This window comes from Bradysia coprophila, unplaced genomic scaffold (assembly GCF_014529535.1).
Source record: "Bradysia coprophila strain Holo2 unplaced genomic scaffold, BU_Bcop_v1 contig_193, whole genome shotgun sequence".
In the NCBI taxonomy this organism is placed as follows: Eukaryota; Metazoa; Arthropoda; class Insecta; order Diptera; family Sciaridae; genus Bradysia; species Bradysia coprophila.
In genome coordinates, this window is record NW_023503456.1 from 896269 (window position 1) to 909316 (window position 13048).

At 36.1% G+C, this 13048-nt stretch overlaps 1 non-coding gene across 1 annotated transcript; it reads right to left on the bottom strand.

The window, feature by feature from the left end:
- Positions 1 to 8013: 8013 nt before the first annotated feature.
- On the bottom strand, positions 8014 to 8086 carry Trnaa-ggc. Its single transcript has one exon. It is a non-coding gene; the product is annotated as a tRNA-Ala (tRNA).
- Positions 8087 to 13048: the final 4962 nt, after the last annotated feature.

The following is a 13048-nucleotide window of genomic DNA, read 5'->3' on the forward strand; positions in this document are numbered from 1 at the left end:
TCCACCTCAACTACACACGAGGCAATACGTTATTGCTAGGCATGGAATTTTCATGGAAAAGTGATGAATATCTGGCGTTATACATAAACTTTACTTTACCTTTTAGTGCGATAATAAAACATTTATTTACACTTTTTCTCAAGTCCTTTGAGAACTTTCTTGCGCAATTTTTATTTTTTATTTTTTTTTCTACTTTTTTTTCGGCTGTAAATGGGAATGCTAAAAATGTTGAAAATATTCATAGCCATTTCGATTTCGAAATATACTTTTCTCTCGTATAATCGAAATCGAATAAGAAATGGCAAATATGTGTGATTCCTTTCAGTAAGCTCAAATGCAAAAGTGTTCTATGCATTTACGTGAGAATTTCTCGTTGAGCACACAGGGAAGTGCGGGAAATCACAGTTTCGGACAGATTGAATGAACTACATTTAAAAAAAAAAATCTTCGTAACTTTTGACTCATCCCTAAAATCTACACACACGGCAACAATCAAAACTTGAACCAATTGAAGAATCGAACACATCCATTTTTGCCACTTGCAAAGTTCTATGTTGTATTCGTCGTATTATTGTCTCAGTGGGTGATTTCTCTTTCGTTGAATTAATTTTAGTTTTTTTAGAACTTCAAAATGGAAAGTGCGGAGGTATTTTAACGTAGCGTCATTTTCATACAGTGAAGCGTTGAAATGTATTTGTTGGTTCACTTTTTCATCGAATCGTTCACTTAAAATTCAAATTTTAGGCACACTTACGGCGTGAATAAGTGATTGTAGTGAGACTCCGTAATGGTATGTGCTCGTCGAACTGTGATGATGTGCATTTTTATATGAACGCGAACACGCAAACATAGTTTGTCGAAATGTTGAAAAATTTCGAAACAGTCTCAGATTGTAGTTGCTTGTTTCAAATTGAACTCTAGACAATATAATAGGTCTCTTCCAAGCAACGGTAAAGCCGAACAAAATGAACCGAACACGAACCGATGTCATCCATAGAACCACAACCACAACTTATGTTTCTTTGTTATTTCGACAATTGCATTGTTAATAATGTTGAGGTTATGGCTCTATGGATGACGGTTTGACATTTCATTTCACCTTGGAAGAAACCTGGAAGTGTTCGTTAATCGATAAAAGAATCAATGAAATCAATGTAAGCTTCGTTTTGCCGTTATTCTTGTCATTTCGTCCCAGATTTGTTGGAAAAATTGAAAAACATCGTTTCAAACAAATCTTTACCATAGATTTTACGGTGGTATCGGTCTATTTTAAATTTTTCCAACAAATCTGGGAATATTTTCATTTTGTTTTGTCAGAATAGATCATTTTCATTATACGGTACTTGTCAACGTAACCCTAATTAATTTTTCGTCAAGTAGTCCTTAACCTCAATCAATTGACGTTAACTGCGTTCAATTTACTGATTTTTATATGAAAATCGTTCGTTCAATTCATTCGATATTTTTCGACATGTCTGACAGTTGGGATCGTGTCTGACGTTTACAAGGTCATGAAAATGATCTATTTTGAAAAACTGTGCGTGTTTGCGTGTTTCGACGCATTCGCAGAAACAAACACATAATCACAGAATTTTACATGCTACATGCGTCGAAAACCGTACTTTTCATGTTTGAAGCACGCCTTTCGACTCCCTCAGCATGTAAAATCCATTACATAACTCGGGATGAAAGTAAAAAGTCTCGTTTTCGTGTGTTTATTAATCTCGGCTTCGCCTCGGATCAACAAAATTCACACGAAACCTCTACTTTTCATCTTTTTATCCCTAGTCATGTAAAATACTATTTACTTTTTACACAATAAGACTTGTTTGTACACATACGCTAAATAAATAAATAATACCTGTTGGACTCGACTCGACAATTTACTGTCAAACGTCATCCACAGAGCCATATAACCTCAACGCTTTTCCATACATTTTGTTTATGTTGTTCCTAATAACTGTAGGTTCCCGGAGCTCCCAGTTTGTTATGACTGATAGATTAAGTGATGCATATTTTCATAGTCGGTTCGAATGTTTGCAAGGTGTTGAAACGAAAGATTTCTTTCTTAATAGTTTTATGCATAGAAACGAAAAACTTCACTTTGTTGATGTGTCTTATTTGTTCAACGAGGGAAGATAAGTTGGAAATCCCAACTAAAATCTCTACGAGAAGAGTGTGACGCAGTCTTTGAAATATACAATTTCTAAAATGAATGATATCGCTAGAGTCAAATTGTACACCCAATTAGTGCAAACAAGCTGCCTTAGTTTTCCTCATCATCTGCCAAATAATTTTTACCAAAAAAATTGACTGAAAACAACAAAAATTTTACCGAAAAAATCTGCGTCGTATGTGGCAAATAAATTTTCTTGTTCCTGAACATCTGCCACTTTGCGGCGCAGATTTTTTCGGTAAAATTTTTGTTGTTTTAGTCAATTTTTTTTTGGTAAAAATTATTTGGCAGATGATGAGGAAAACTAAGGCAGCTTGTTTGCACTAATTGGGTGTACAATTTGACTCTAGCGATATCATTCATTTTAGAAATTGTATATTTCAAAGACTGCGTCACACTCTTCTCGTAGAGTTTTTTGTTGGGATATCATTCATTTTAGAAGTTTTGGGCTCTTAACCTGAAATTCATCAAAATGATACCCGACTGTGGATCTATCCAATAAATACTCTAATGTATTACATTCATGAAACTTAGTTTCGGAAAACAATCTTAGAATGAAAACGTAATTCGTAAATAACTTTTGATTATCCAGTCGTTTCAAAGTAGGCGCTGGTTTAATCAAAAAATATTAATGAACGTAGTGCATTCGGATGAACGGAATTACATTTCATTATCTACACATGTTTGAAAATTTTCCTAATTAAAACTTTTTTTATTGTGTTATCCAATGATCAACATAAAATGCCGCTGTGGTATATTTTGGATTTATTTGGTTATTTTAAAAACTTTTTCAATTTTCCACATTTTCCGATTGCACTCTATAGGCGCACGTCGTTGGAGCCGTCGCCTTTTTGTGATGCGTCCAGATTACATCTGTTATCATGTGTCGTTATATGGTATTCTAGTATTAAAAGTGCAGTATAAGCTTTGATTTGACAGGCCGATTTGTTTCAAGATTTATCCGGGTTTTTTTTCGTTGTTATCAGGGCCCGTAGCCAGACCGAAATCTCAGGAGGGGCGCGCGCCCCAAAGAAATTATTTGTTCGAAATTACGTCAACAAATACCCTACAAAGCACTTGCGTTTTGTAGGTAATAAATCTTTAATGCTCGTAAATGTTCCAGTTAAATGTACTATTAAAGTTACAAGTAAAAATCCAGCGCGAGCGGAGCGAGCTAATTTTTTTCTATTCTGATTATCGCTAACATTAAAAACTTAACAAAATTTTAGGAAAGCAGAAACTCAAGTGAAAAGTTTTGACATTTATTGCTACCAAACATCCGTAAGCTCTACTTCTCCTGAAAGTACATGCAGTACATGCACGGCACCTTTCGTATGACACCCCACACGACCATGAACGTTTCGTTTAACTCGAGAAATGTCTGTAAGAAAAGTGTAAGTTGTCAGTCTTTTTTCGGTTGAAAATTTCAACTGCACTTGTCTCAGTGTGGATGAATTTTAAACCCAATAAGACCCTATTGGCCCGGAAGTACATGCAATTACCTCCTTTCTAATGACACCCCACAGTACGGCTCGTGTAACTGGAGAAATTTTTGTAAGAGAAATGCATGTTTTCGGTTTTTGATCACCTCACACTAGCCACACAAGCTTCGAAGAATTTTTTTGAAAGTGGTTTTGGCTTCTAGGGAGCAATACCAATCTAGGCACATATAAAAAAGTCCAATGGAAAATGCGTCCGATTTCAAGATTCTGTTTTTCAAAAGAATCCCTCCCTACAAGATTAAGGACTCAATAGATCAGTGTAGAGATTCTCGACTGGAGCGCTGGAGGCCTCGCATTCAAATCACGACAAGTTAAATTAAATAAACAGAATTTCTCTTTGATTAACAAGGACACTTTCTCCACTAATATTAACAGCATATATCACATCTGAAACCTTTTTGGATTTTGAACGAAAAATTAAGATGTAATTCCTGTTGGACGTAAGGACTGGAGGTTAAACGGAAAGAGAAGTAGCTCCTGATAAAATTAAACTTTACTCCAAAAAAGATTCGGTCGGGTACACCCAAAAGATTAAGATCAATGTCCATATTTCTATCTGTGAGTCTACATTCATTTAAGACAAGACCTGTACATTTATCTCGAGAAAATTGAAAAGTGAAGATATTAGCCGCGCAGCGAATTTGTTTTAAAGAACGATGGATGTATTAGAAATATCAATTTTATCAGTGAGGATCTTGATCTCAAAGAGTCGAAAATGAAGTAACAGGAATTTCTCAGGGAGCGCGAAAATTTTTCCAATGGTGGCGGCGCCCCCTCCCCAAAGCGTCCCAGTTAGATACGGCCCTGGTTGTTATGTTGGATTATCAAACAAACCTGACTGTCACAATTATATCTGTAAATCAAATCAATAGCGCAGTAGAGACTTCACAATGAATTAACGAATTGCCAGTTGTGGGTTTGAAATTCAACCGCAACACAACCGCAAAGTGCTATTAATGACAGCTGCCAAATATATTACTATTTTGTATGAAATTTTATCCCCACCATTTTTACAGTGTAAAATTTTGTATGAAGCACTGTCAAGTTTCAGTACCCTATTTAGAGTACCACTTTTGCTTGAAGTGCGTTGATGTTAGTCTAGTTTGTTAAATGTCATTCAGTCAGCTAAGCTTGTGCTGGAAAATGGATACTAAGTCATGAATTTTGTGTTGCTATCTGTCCAGTCGTAAAAAAGACTGGCGGACAGCGGCTAGGTAGGCTAAGCCGTCATGAAAAGTCTGGCGGCGACCGGGCGTAGCCGCCGGTGAAAATGTCGGCTGGTTACTAATTACAGAACTGTTGCTACGTCTTTATGCAGTTTTAAAACGACGAGCGCGCGCGTGCGTATCATTGTTCCACCTGCGTAAAGAAACATCATCAGACTATTTGTATGAGTGGACCAGCTGACAGGCAGCTGAACCAAATCAACGGTGATTATTGAGTGACGTTCACCGTACTAAGAATTTTAAAAAATTTGTATTTTCAATTTTGTTGTATACGTCCACAATGCCTTTATAAAACCTTTAGCCGTGGTGTCAGCCGACCAAAACTTTCGGCTGCGGCTATAGCCGGCCGCCAACTTTTAGCCGTATGAAACTCTCGGCGGAGGCGGACTTTTAGCCTCCAGCCGCCGATTTTCGGCGGCTAAAAATTGGCGGCTCTCACGACTGCATCGGTCTCAAGACATCCGCAGTTTCAGAACAAGTGAGAAATTTTCTTACATGATAGGGCAGGATAGGGCCATTTGGATCATTTTTCATTAAGAAGAAAAACGTGACGGTGCCAACGACATGCACCTGTACTGTATCTCATTATAAAGGTCTGTGTCGACAAACATGTACATCGTCAATTATCAAATTTGTATTCAAGCCGATGTCAATACACTTTTCAAATTATTTATTCAACAGCGCCACTAATTAGTAATGTCTTCTCTTCCATAAAAACGGATGCATTTATGCAAAGTCATGATAAAACCATCTAATAACTTAAAACATATTACAAACACACGGTAGCAATCATTTAATTGGGAAATGTACTTATTCCACCATTGACAGCTTTTGTCCTAACCATTCCCACAAAATGCGATAAATCTAATTACACTTCCCATATCATTAGAGCCAATGACGGTTTTTTCATCCCGAACAAAACCTCTTATGGCTTCAATGGCATCATCATCATGTATGAAGTAAAAAAGTTTCAGAGAAATTCAAAACATTTGATGCACCAGTACCAGTTATTAAAACTCGAAACTATTTAATTTATGCTCTGCGTCTGCTACCAAAGACTAAAAGCTTTTCCGTGAATCCGATTGTCGTAAAATTACCTCTTTTTTACGACAGTTAGTTTGTTTAAAAAAAAATGAAGAAAGAAAATTCCAAAATTCCAACAATGAACATTTATACGATTATGTCCCGTTGATGTTTAATAGGTTCATACATTAAGTATGATATAATACCGGTTGAATACAACACGGTTTAATGACGCAATTTTGTCGTCAAATTTTCTTTTTTTTTATGAAGAATCTCCATATTGAGACGGAAAAAGTTAATGGGAACCAAGTGCAGAATCGATAATATTTTCCCTTGGTTATAACACTCATAAATAATCGGCTTAATGATGAGGAATGTTTCAGATTTTATACGTAATTTCAACGTTGCCACGGTCATATGGTAAGTCATACACTGGAGGGTTGTACTTGAAAAGATAATTGTTTCGAATCACGGTAAATATTCGACAGTGCCGCGAAATATTTATCTGAGCTGTCTCTTCGAGGATGTTGCGATTGTAATTCATTGAATTTCATTCATTCTGTGTATCGTTTTTTCGAATTTCTGTTCTAAGAAAGTACGTCTTTTGGTTGCTGTTGTTGATTATACCACTGTGACTACAGATGTAAGCTGGGCTTTTAATCAGTGTTCGTGATATGTTTCTAATGTAAAAAATTTCCTTCAGTTTTAGAATTGGAGATTTATTTTGACGATCGAGAAAGTTTTTTTTTCTCGTAGAATTTGTTTTTTGGAGTCACAGTGAGGTGATAATTTATAATCGCCCAAAACCACTTACAGTGGAGGTGTGACGCGAGTCCTGTTATCCACTTACAAACGAACTGATATCGGTGTAGGTGACGCTTACACATTCGACACGCAAAAAGGTATGCGAAAGTTTTATCAACAAAAATCTATAATCGGGTGCGAGCTGTCCAAAAAAGCCGTTTCGCTCATATTGAGTGTGAAAAGCGATTTTATGGTTGATTATCGTAGATGGATCGACCAGTAACTCGAATCGCGATGTTGGCAAGCTGGGATCGGCTTGGTTTGGTCTAGGGAGCCGACGTTGCCCAACACTTCTTTTCGCTCTATAAAATTTTGATTTTTGAAAATTTATTGAAAAATATAAAATGAAATATTTTTGACATGGTTCCATGGGCGAAAATATTCCGAATAGTGTCTATTTTATGTTAAAAATAAAGAACATTATTTACTTTAAAAAAAGCATTTCTCGGATCTCCCAGATTTGCACACTTTTTTGTATTGATGGACGCCATCTTGAATTACAGCATACTTGCATACTTTTTCAATCACTTATATTTTTCTCGTATGCAGAAGGGTTCAAGGAACACAGCATTTTTTTCCCACTCAATTCGGATCAAAATTCAATTTTATAGAGCCGAAAGAAGCTTTCATTCGACGAAAATCGAAAATTTGACGAAAATAAAAAATTTGATGAAATTCAAAAATTTGATTTTTTTTTATTGAAAGGTGTAATGAAGATTCACGAGGCCAATCAGATTATTCTTCATGGCACTGAAACAGTGAACTTCAAATCCGACGCAGCGCACATTTCCCCAGTTTTCCCTCCGGCACCGACCTCGTACAATAACCCATCAGCAACAGATGTTCTTACAAATGACAACATCAATAATGTCAACGTAAACAATAATAGTCGCAATATTGAGCCCAGATATAATCTGCGGCCACGAAACTAAATTCTTTTTTAGAAACCAATTAGAATTGTTTGCGATATTAGAATCAACGTAAGTTACAACGAAGTTTATCTTCAATTTAGAATCGTTTTGGAAGTTTATTGTTTTAGCCATGATTATGGTCAGTAAATCGACCGAATGCAAGGGATAAACAATAAATAATTTCTCGTAACGAAGTGGTTTCATTGGTTGTCAACTCAAGCAATACAATATCCAGAAATAAAAAATTTGGCGAAATTCGAAAATTTGGCAGAAAATTTGACGCACTTAAAACGCTCATAGCTCCCAAATAAGCGACTTTTTAGGGAAACAATGAAACACGCATCGACTAGAATCTAAACCTCTATAATTTGGTTCACGGATGGGGACCGAACCCACAATCTTCAACTTGCCGGGCTGATGCTCTAACCATTGAGCTACCGTGAACATCTTCTTTTCAAATCCAATTTTTGAACCCTGACCCCTTTTGATATCTAATTTGAGTTATTCTCATGTCTCCAAATGAATGCAGCGTTCATATAATGATGACATCGAATTGATGTTGACTATACGAATAAATTCGATTTGAATTAATGCAGGAGACAGTAAATGTTCGTATGTACGGAAAACGACAGCGTTACATGTTGAGTATGTGTGTGTTGAAGAAAGTTCGACAATTGATCAGCTTTGTGTACAACACACGATACGAGCTGTGACGTAGTATTTGAAAGAACGGTTCAAAAATTGGATTTGAAAAGAAGATGTCCACGGTAGCTCAATGGTTAGAGCAACAGCCCGGCAAGTTGAAGATTGTGGGTTCGGTCATCACCCCTGAACTTCAATTTCAAATTCAATTTCATTCCAATACAGTTTACGATTTCTTATAATTATTGTACCAGTTCTAGTTACTTTAACTAACCATTATTCAAAAATAAAACTCTATAACTTTGTCTTTTACACGAGGTTTCTATTTGAGCCAAATTCACCGGTAAATTCAAAAGTTTCGTTGTAAGTGACAGAGAGAGTTCATTACATGAGATAAGTAATAATTCTGTCAAGTATGTTTGCAAGCAGTCGGTGAAATGAAATTCTCATACATTTTTCGGCACGAGCTAAAAATTTTGACACATGGCCCGCCCAAACATTTTGCGTCAGAATTTCATTTCACCGGCTGGTTGGATACTTGGCTATAAAAGGTAGCTCACTCGTGTGATTTTTAGAGTCAATCTTTGGTAACTGTTAAACTCTACACTCTATATGACAGTTACCACAAGCTTGTGGCTCAAAAAACACACGAGTGGCTTTGACAGTATCACAAAGGTAAAATGCATTTTCAAATTATAGAATGTGCCTTAAAAGTGAGAGTTATATACGCAAACAGGAGAAGGACGTGCCACATTAGCGAATAATAAGAAAAATGAAATTTTATTCATTTAGCTTTGTTTCAAATAGGCATAGGCTGTCACTGTCAAAACATCGAAATGAAGTTAAATAAAAAAAATAATCGCTAATGTGACATGTGTCGTAAACTTTCGCATATGGCATAGGTGCAGCACGTAGCGGATATTCAACGGATATTCAATGTCCGATAACTGTTCAACACCAATAGGTGACACCAAAGTGTAGTGAAACGAACATACTTACGTGTACGTCCAATATTCAAATTTGTCCAACGCGAATGTCAAGAGGTGAGATATTTCTAAACATTTTTCCCATTTGTTTGACATTCTTGCACAAATTATTTTTTCTAGCAGATGTGCTTTCTTTCATTAGTCTTGATTTCCATACATACGAACAAAGCACTCCGTTTCCTCTTTAAACAATAGAAATGAGGCGTGGTGTAGCTTTTTGTAAGTGAATATCAAGCCTTTTATTAGGCTTAGTGGCACACCAATCGACTTTGTATACATGCACATTATTCGTATGGATTATACAACTTGAGTTTCGAACTTTCGAACTGTTTCTTCTATGAAACCTGGGATTTCATCAGTTTTGCTACGTTTATTGTTCATGTTACGCTAAAACTGACAATTTAAATCTAATTAAACTGAAGTGGAGTAAACATTTTGTTGGAGTTGTTGATTTTATAAAGCAAAAAAAAAATCGCAAATGGATACTTTGACGGAGCACTTTCGCTTCGTTAATAAAAACAATAATTGGTATTACGAAACTATACTCTAACTTTCGTCATGCATGCAATTAATTTAATTTCGAAAACGAAAAAAAGTTGGTTCGTTCGTATTTTTATTGCAAGTGAGGACATACAATATAAAAATACTTTTTGTTAAAAATAAAAAAAAGGAAATTGCGAGCTTTGGCTATGGCTATAAAATTTAATTATCGAATAAACGCTAAAAGCTTAAATTACGATTTTTTTTGTTCTCTCTATTAAATTCGTTTGTCCCTAATTCATTTTGTGTTATTTTATTATTCGCATTTATTGAACGGAAACTTTTCGATCGAGTCAATTTTTTGTCAATATTTGTTACCCTCAAAATGGAAACTTTTAATGGAGCTTTATAATTAAAAAAAAGTTATTTCCAGCGTTGTTGCATGATAACGCAAATTTTATTATTTCGCTAAAAGCCATATGGTCAGGCACAAATGGTTTATAGTAAACCGCACTGTCAAATGGGGATTGATCCATTTTTTTCCTATAAATAAATTTAAAATAGAATTCACGTTCTGCTAATGGAAATGAAAATGGCCATAATTTGGTCAACAAAATGTATGGAAAATCGGACAACGAACTGTAAGTGCAATAAGGTACTTGTATCGAGACAAGTTACTTTAGATATACATAGCAATGCGAGTTTGTTATAAAAGTCTTTTATTTTCAGGCTTTCAAATTGTTTTGAAATGTCAAACTTGCGAAAGCTACGCAATAGATCATCGTTACCTGCGTTCAATTCACTGTTTTTTACAGCCAAGACACATTGCCACCTAAATTTCTGTCGTGAAGTGACACTTTTGACGATGGCATTTTTGCCATCTGAAAAGTTCCGCTCATAACCTCAACTGAAGCAGACTGTAGAGCCGCCGATTTTTAGCCGCCGAAAAACGGCGGCTGAAGGCTAAAAGGGCCGCCGCCAAGGATTTTAGTTGGCTGAGTTCGGCTAGCCGCCGTTAGCCGCCGCCAGAGGTTAAGGTCGGCTGACTCGGCGGCTGGAGTAATTTTGTTAGATTAAATCTATTAAAAAACTCAATTTTTTAACGTAAATTGCCTGATACCTTGCGTCTCTTGACATACTACCCGCGCTCTAATTTTTTTTTCTTTAATTCCTCCTCGGTTTCTCGATTTCATTTTTCTTCACGGAGTTCGGTAATGCAATTTAAAAATTTTCAAGTTTTCTTTAATGATTCTATTGTTCTTGTTGATTTTTTAATAAATGCAGCTTCATTTGTAATGCTTGTAATACTGTACCTTTATCCTTAAAATGTGCGATAAATGAAAAATTCGATAGAAGAACATCCAATCGCTTAGGTGTCACACTCAATATTCAACAAAGCGGTTCACTACTCGCCACCTCGTACGTAGCAGTTACGAGTTCGAAAACATGCAGACACTTTTTCATGCCGATTCTAAATCACTAAAGCACTACATCCTAGGTCGTCAGGATCATGAGATAAACCCGGTTTAAATGCATTAGTGGAAGCGAGAAGAAAATATGTCACCTCGCATCAATGCAACTCCCATTTAACTTAAAACGGGAATGTCTCTGGATCCCGACGTTCTGGAAAGGTACGCTAAGGTAATATGGTATCGCACAAAAAATAACATCAACACCCAGACTTGCTGAACAATCGCAACAATTTTCAGCAGAGGCCAGAAAAAAATCGTTTTTTCATCGGCTTAGCCGAACTAGCCGCCAACCGCCGACCTTTTTTTAACGGCTAGACGCCGACGTCAATTTTATCACGACTCTCCAGTCTGCACTGAAGGAGTGTAGACTCTACACCGTAGAGTAAGCAACACTTGTCTATAAACAATTAATTTTTAATAATTTTACAGTATTATCGTAACTGTAATATTTAAGGCTACTCACTATAACGCTGTAAAATTATTCGAAATTGATTGTGTAGAGACAAGTTTTGTGTACAGTTCACATTTTGATTTGAGGTTACAGTCGATATATAACGAATTAAAAATGTGTGATTTCAGTATATTATTTAGCTTATCCTTCTGTCACCTCTTTTGACAGCTTTTAACGTTTTAGTACGTTTCTCCCAGCAGAAAAAACCGAGTCCCAGCAAAAAATAAACCAAATCGAATACCGCAAATGTATTTAAAAAACGGAACATTCGATGAAATACTTTTTTATCACACCAAATGTTTATTTGTATCATTTTATAAAAAAAAAGTGATTTGCATGTAATTTAAACAAAACCAAATAAATCGTTTATGTGTTACATTTACATTATGGAAGTGGAAGTGGTTTTGGACGATTGTTTTTAGGCAATTTCGCGAGTTGTAGCCAGATACACAAATAACTATTATCGACTTAAAGCAAATGATTGTTCTCTACGCAAACTTGATTTCCACTTACAAAAAAAACGATTTTCCTCTTTTGCTGTTGTCTCAATGATTCGAAAGCTGATCGCATTGCCGGCACGATGCCTATCTACCAAGTCCAATGTGATCTGATTTCCCACTACTATTGATTAAGAGTTCAATTCAGCCATCTTCGAGGTCGTAACAGGCCAGGCGCTTTAAACGAACCGCATCGGATCTGTATCGTTGCTTTTAAAGAGCTTTGAGCTTCTCTTGCATTCCACTTTTCCAATAGAATTAAAAAGAGTCTCAAAACTTTCGATAGCTCTCCAAAGCACACACACACACTTACATAATGCGATACGATGTTTCGACTAAGTGCCTTTATTATCGCTTCGGTAAGACCGAAAACACACAAGCTGATGGGATTGATAATTACGCTGTGTTTTCCAATTGTAGATGCTATCAACTCAAAACGGCTAATGTGTTTTCGGCCTAAGTAACCCCTCCTGCGGACAATAAGTACTTCAATGACTCTTTCCATGTTTTAGTTTAAGTCAACAATTTCGACTGTCATTTAGACATTCTCATTAGAATCTGAAAATCTGCTTAGAATTTGGTAAGATTTACCCTGTACGGCCGCACAGGCAAAACAACCGGTACATACCAGAACTTAAAATTCATAGAAGAATCTGATGATATTTTCAAATTACTTTCCAGACTTTTAACACACGTGGTGTCTTTTCTTTACGAATCTAAGACCGAAAACACCCAAGCAATTTTGGGTTGATTTGATCAAAAGTTCGTTCAATGGAAAACGATGCATAATTGCCGATCCCATCAACGCAAAATTGCTTGTGTGTTTTCGGCCTAAGATTTCCCTCTTTATTGTACACGCCTACGGACCTAGATACATA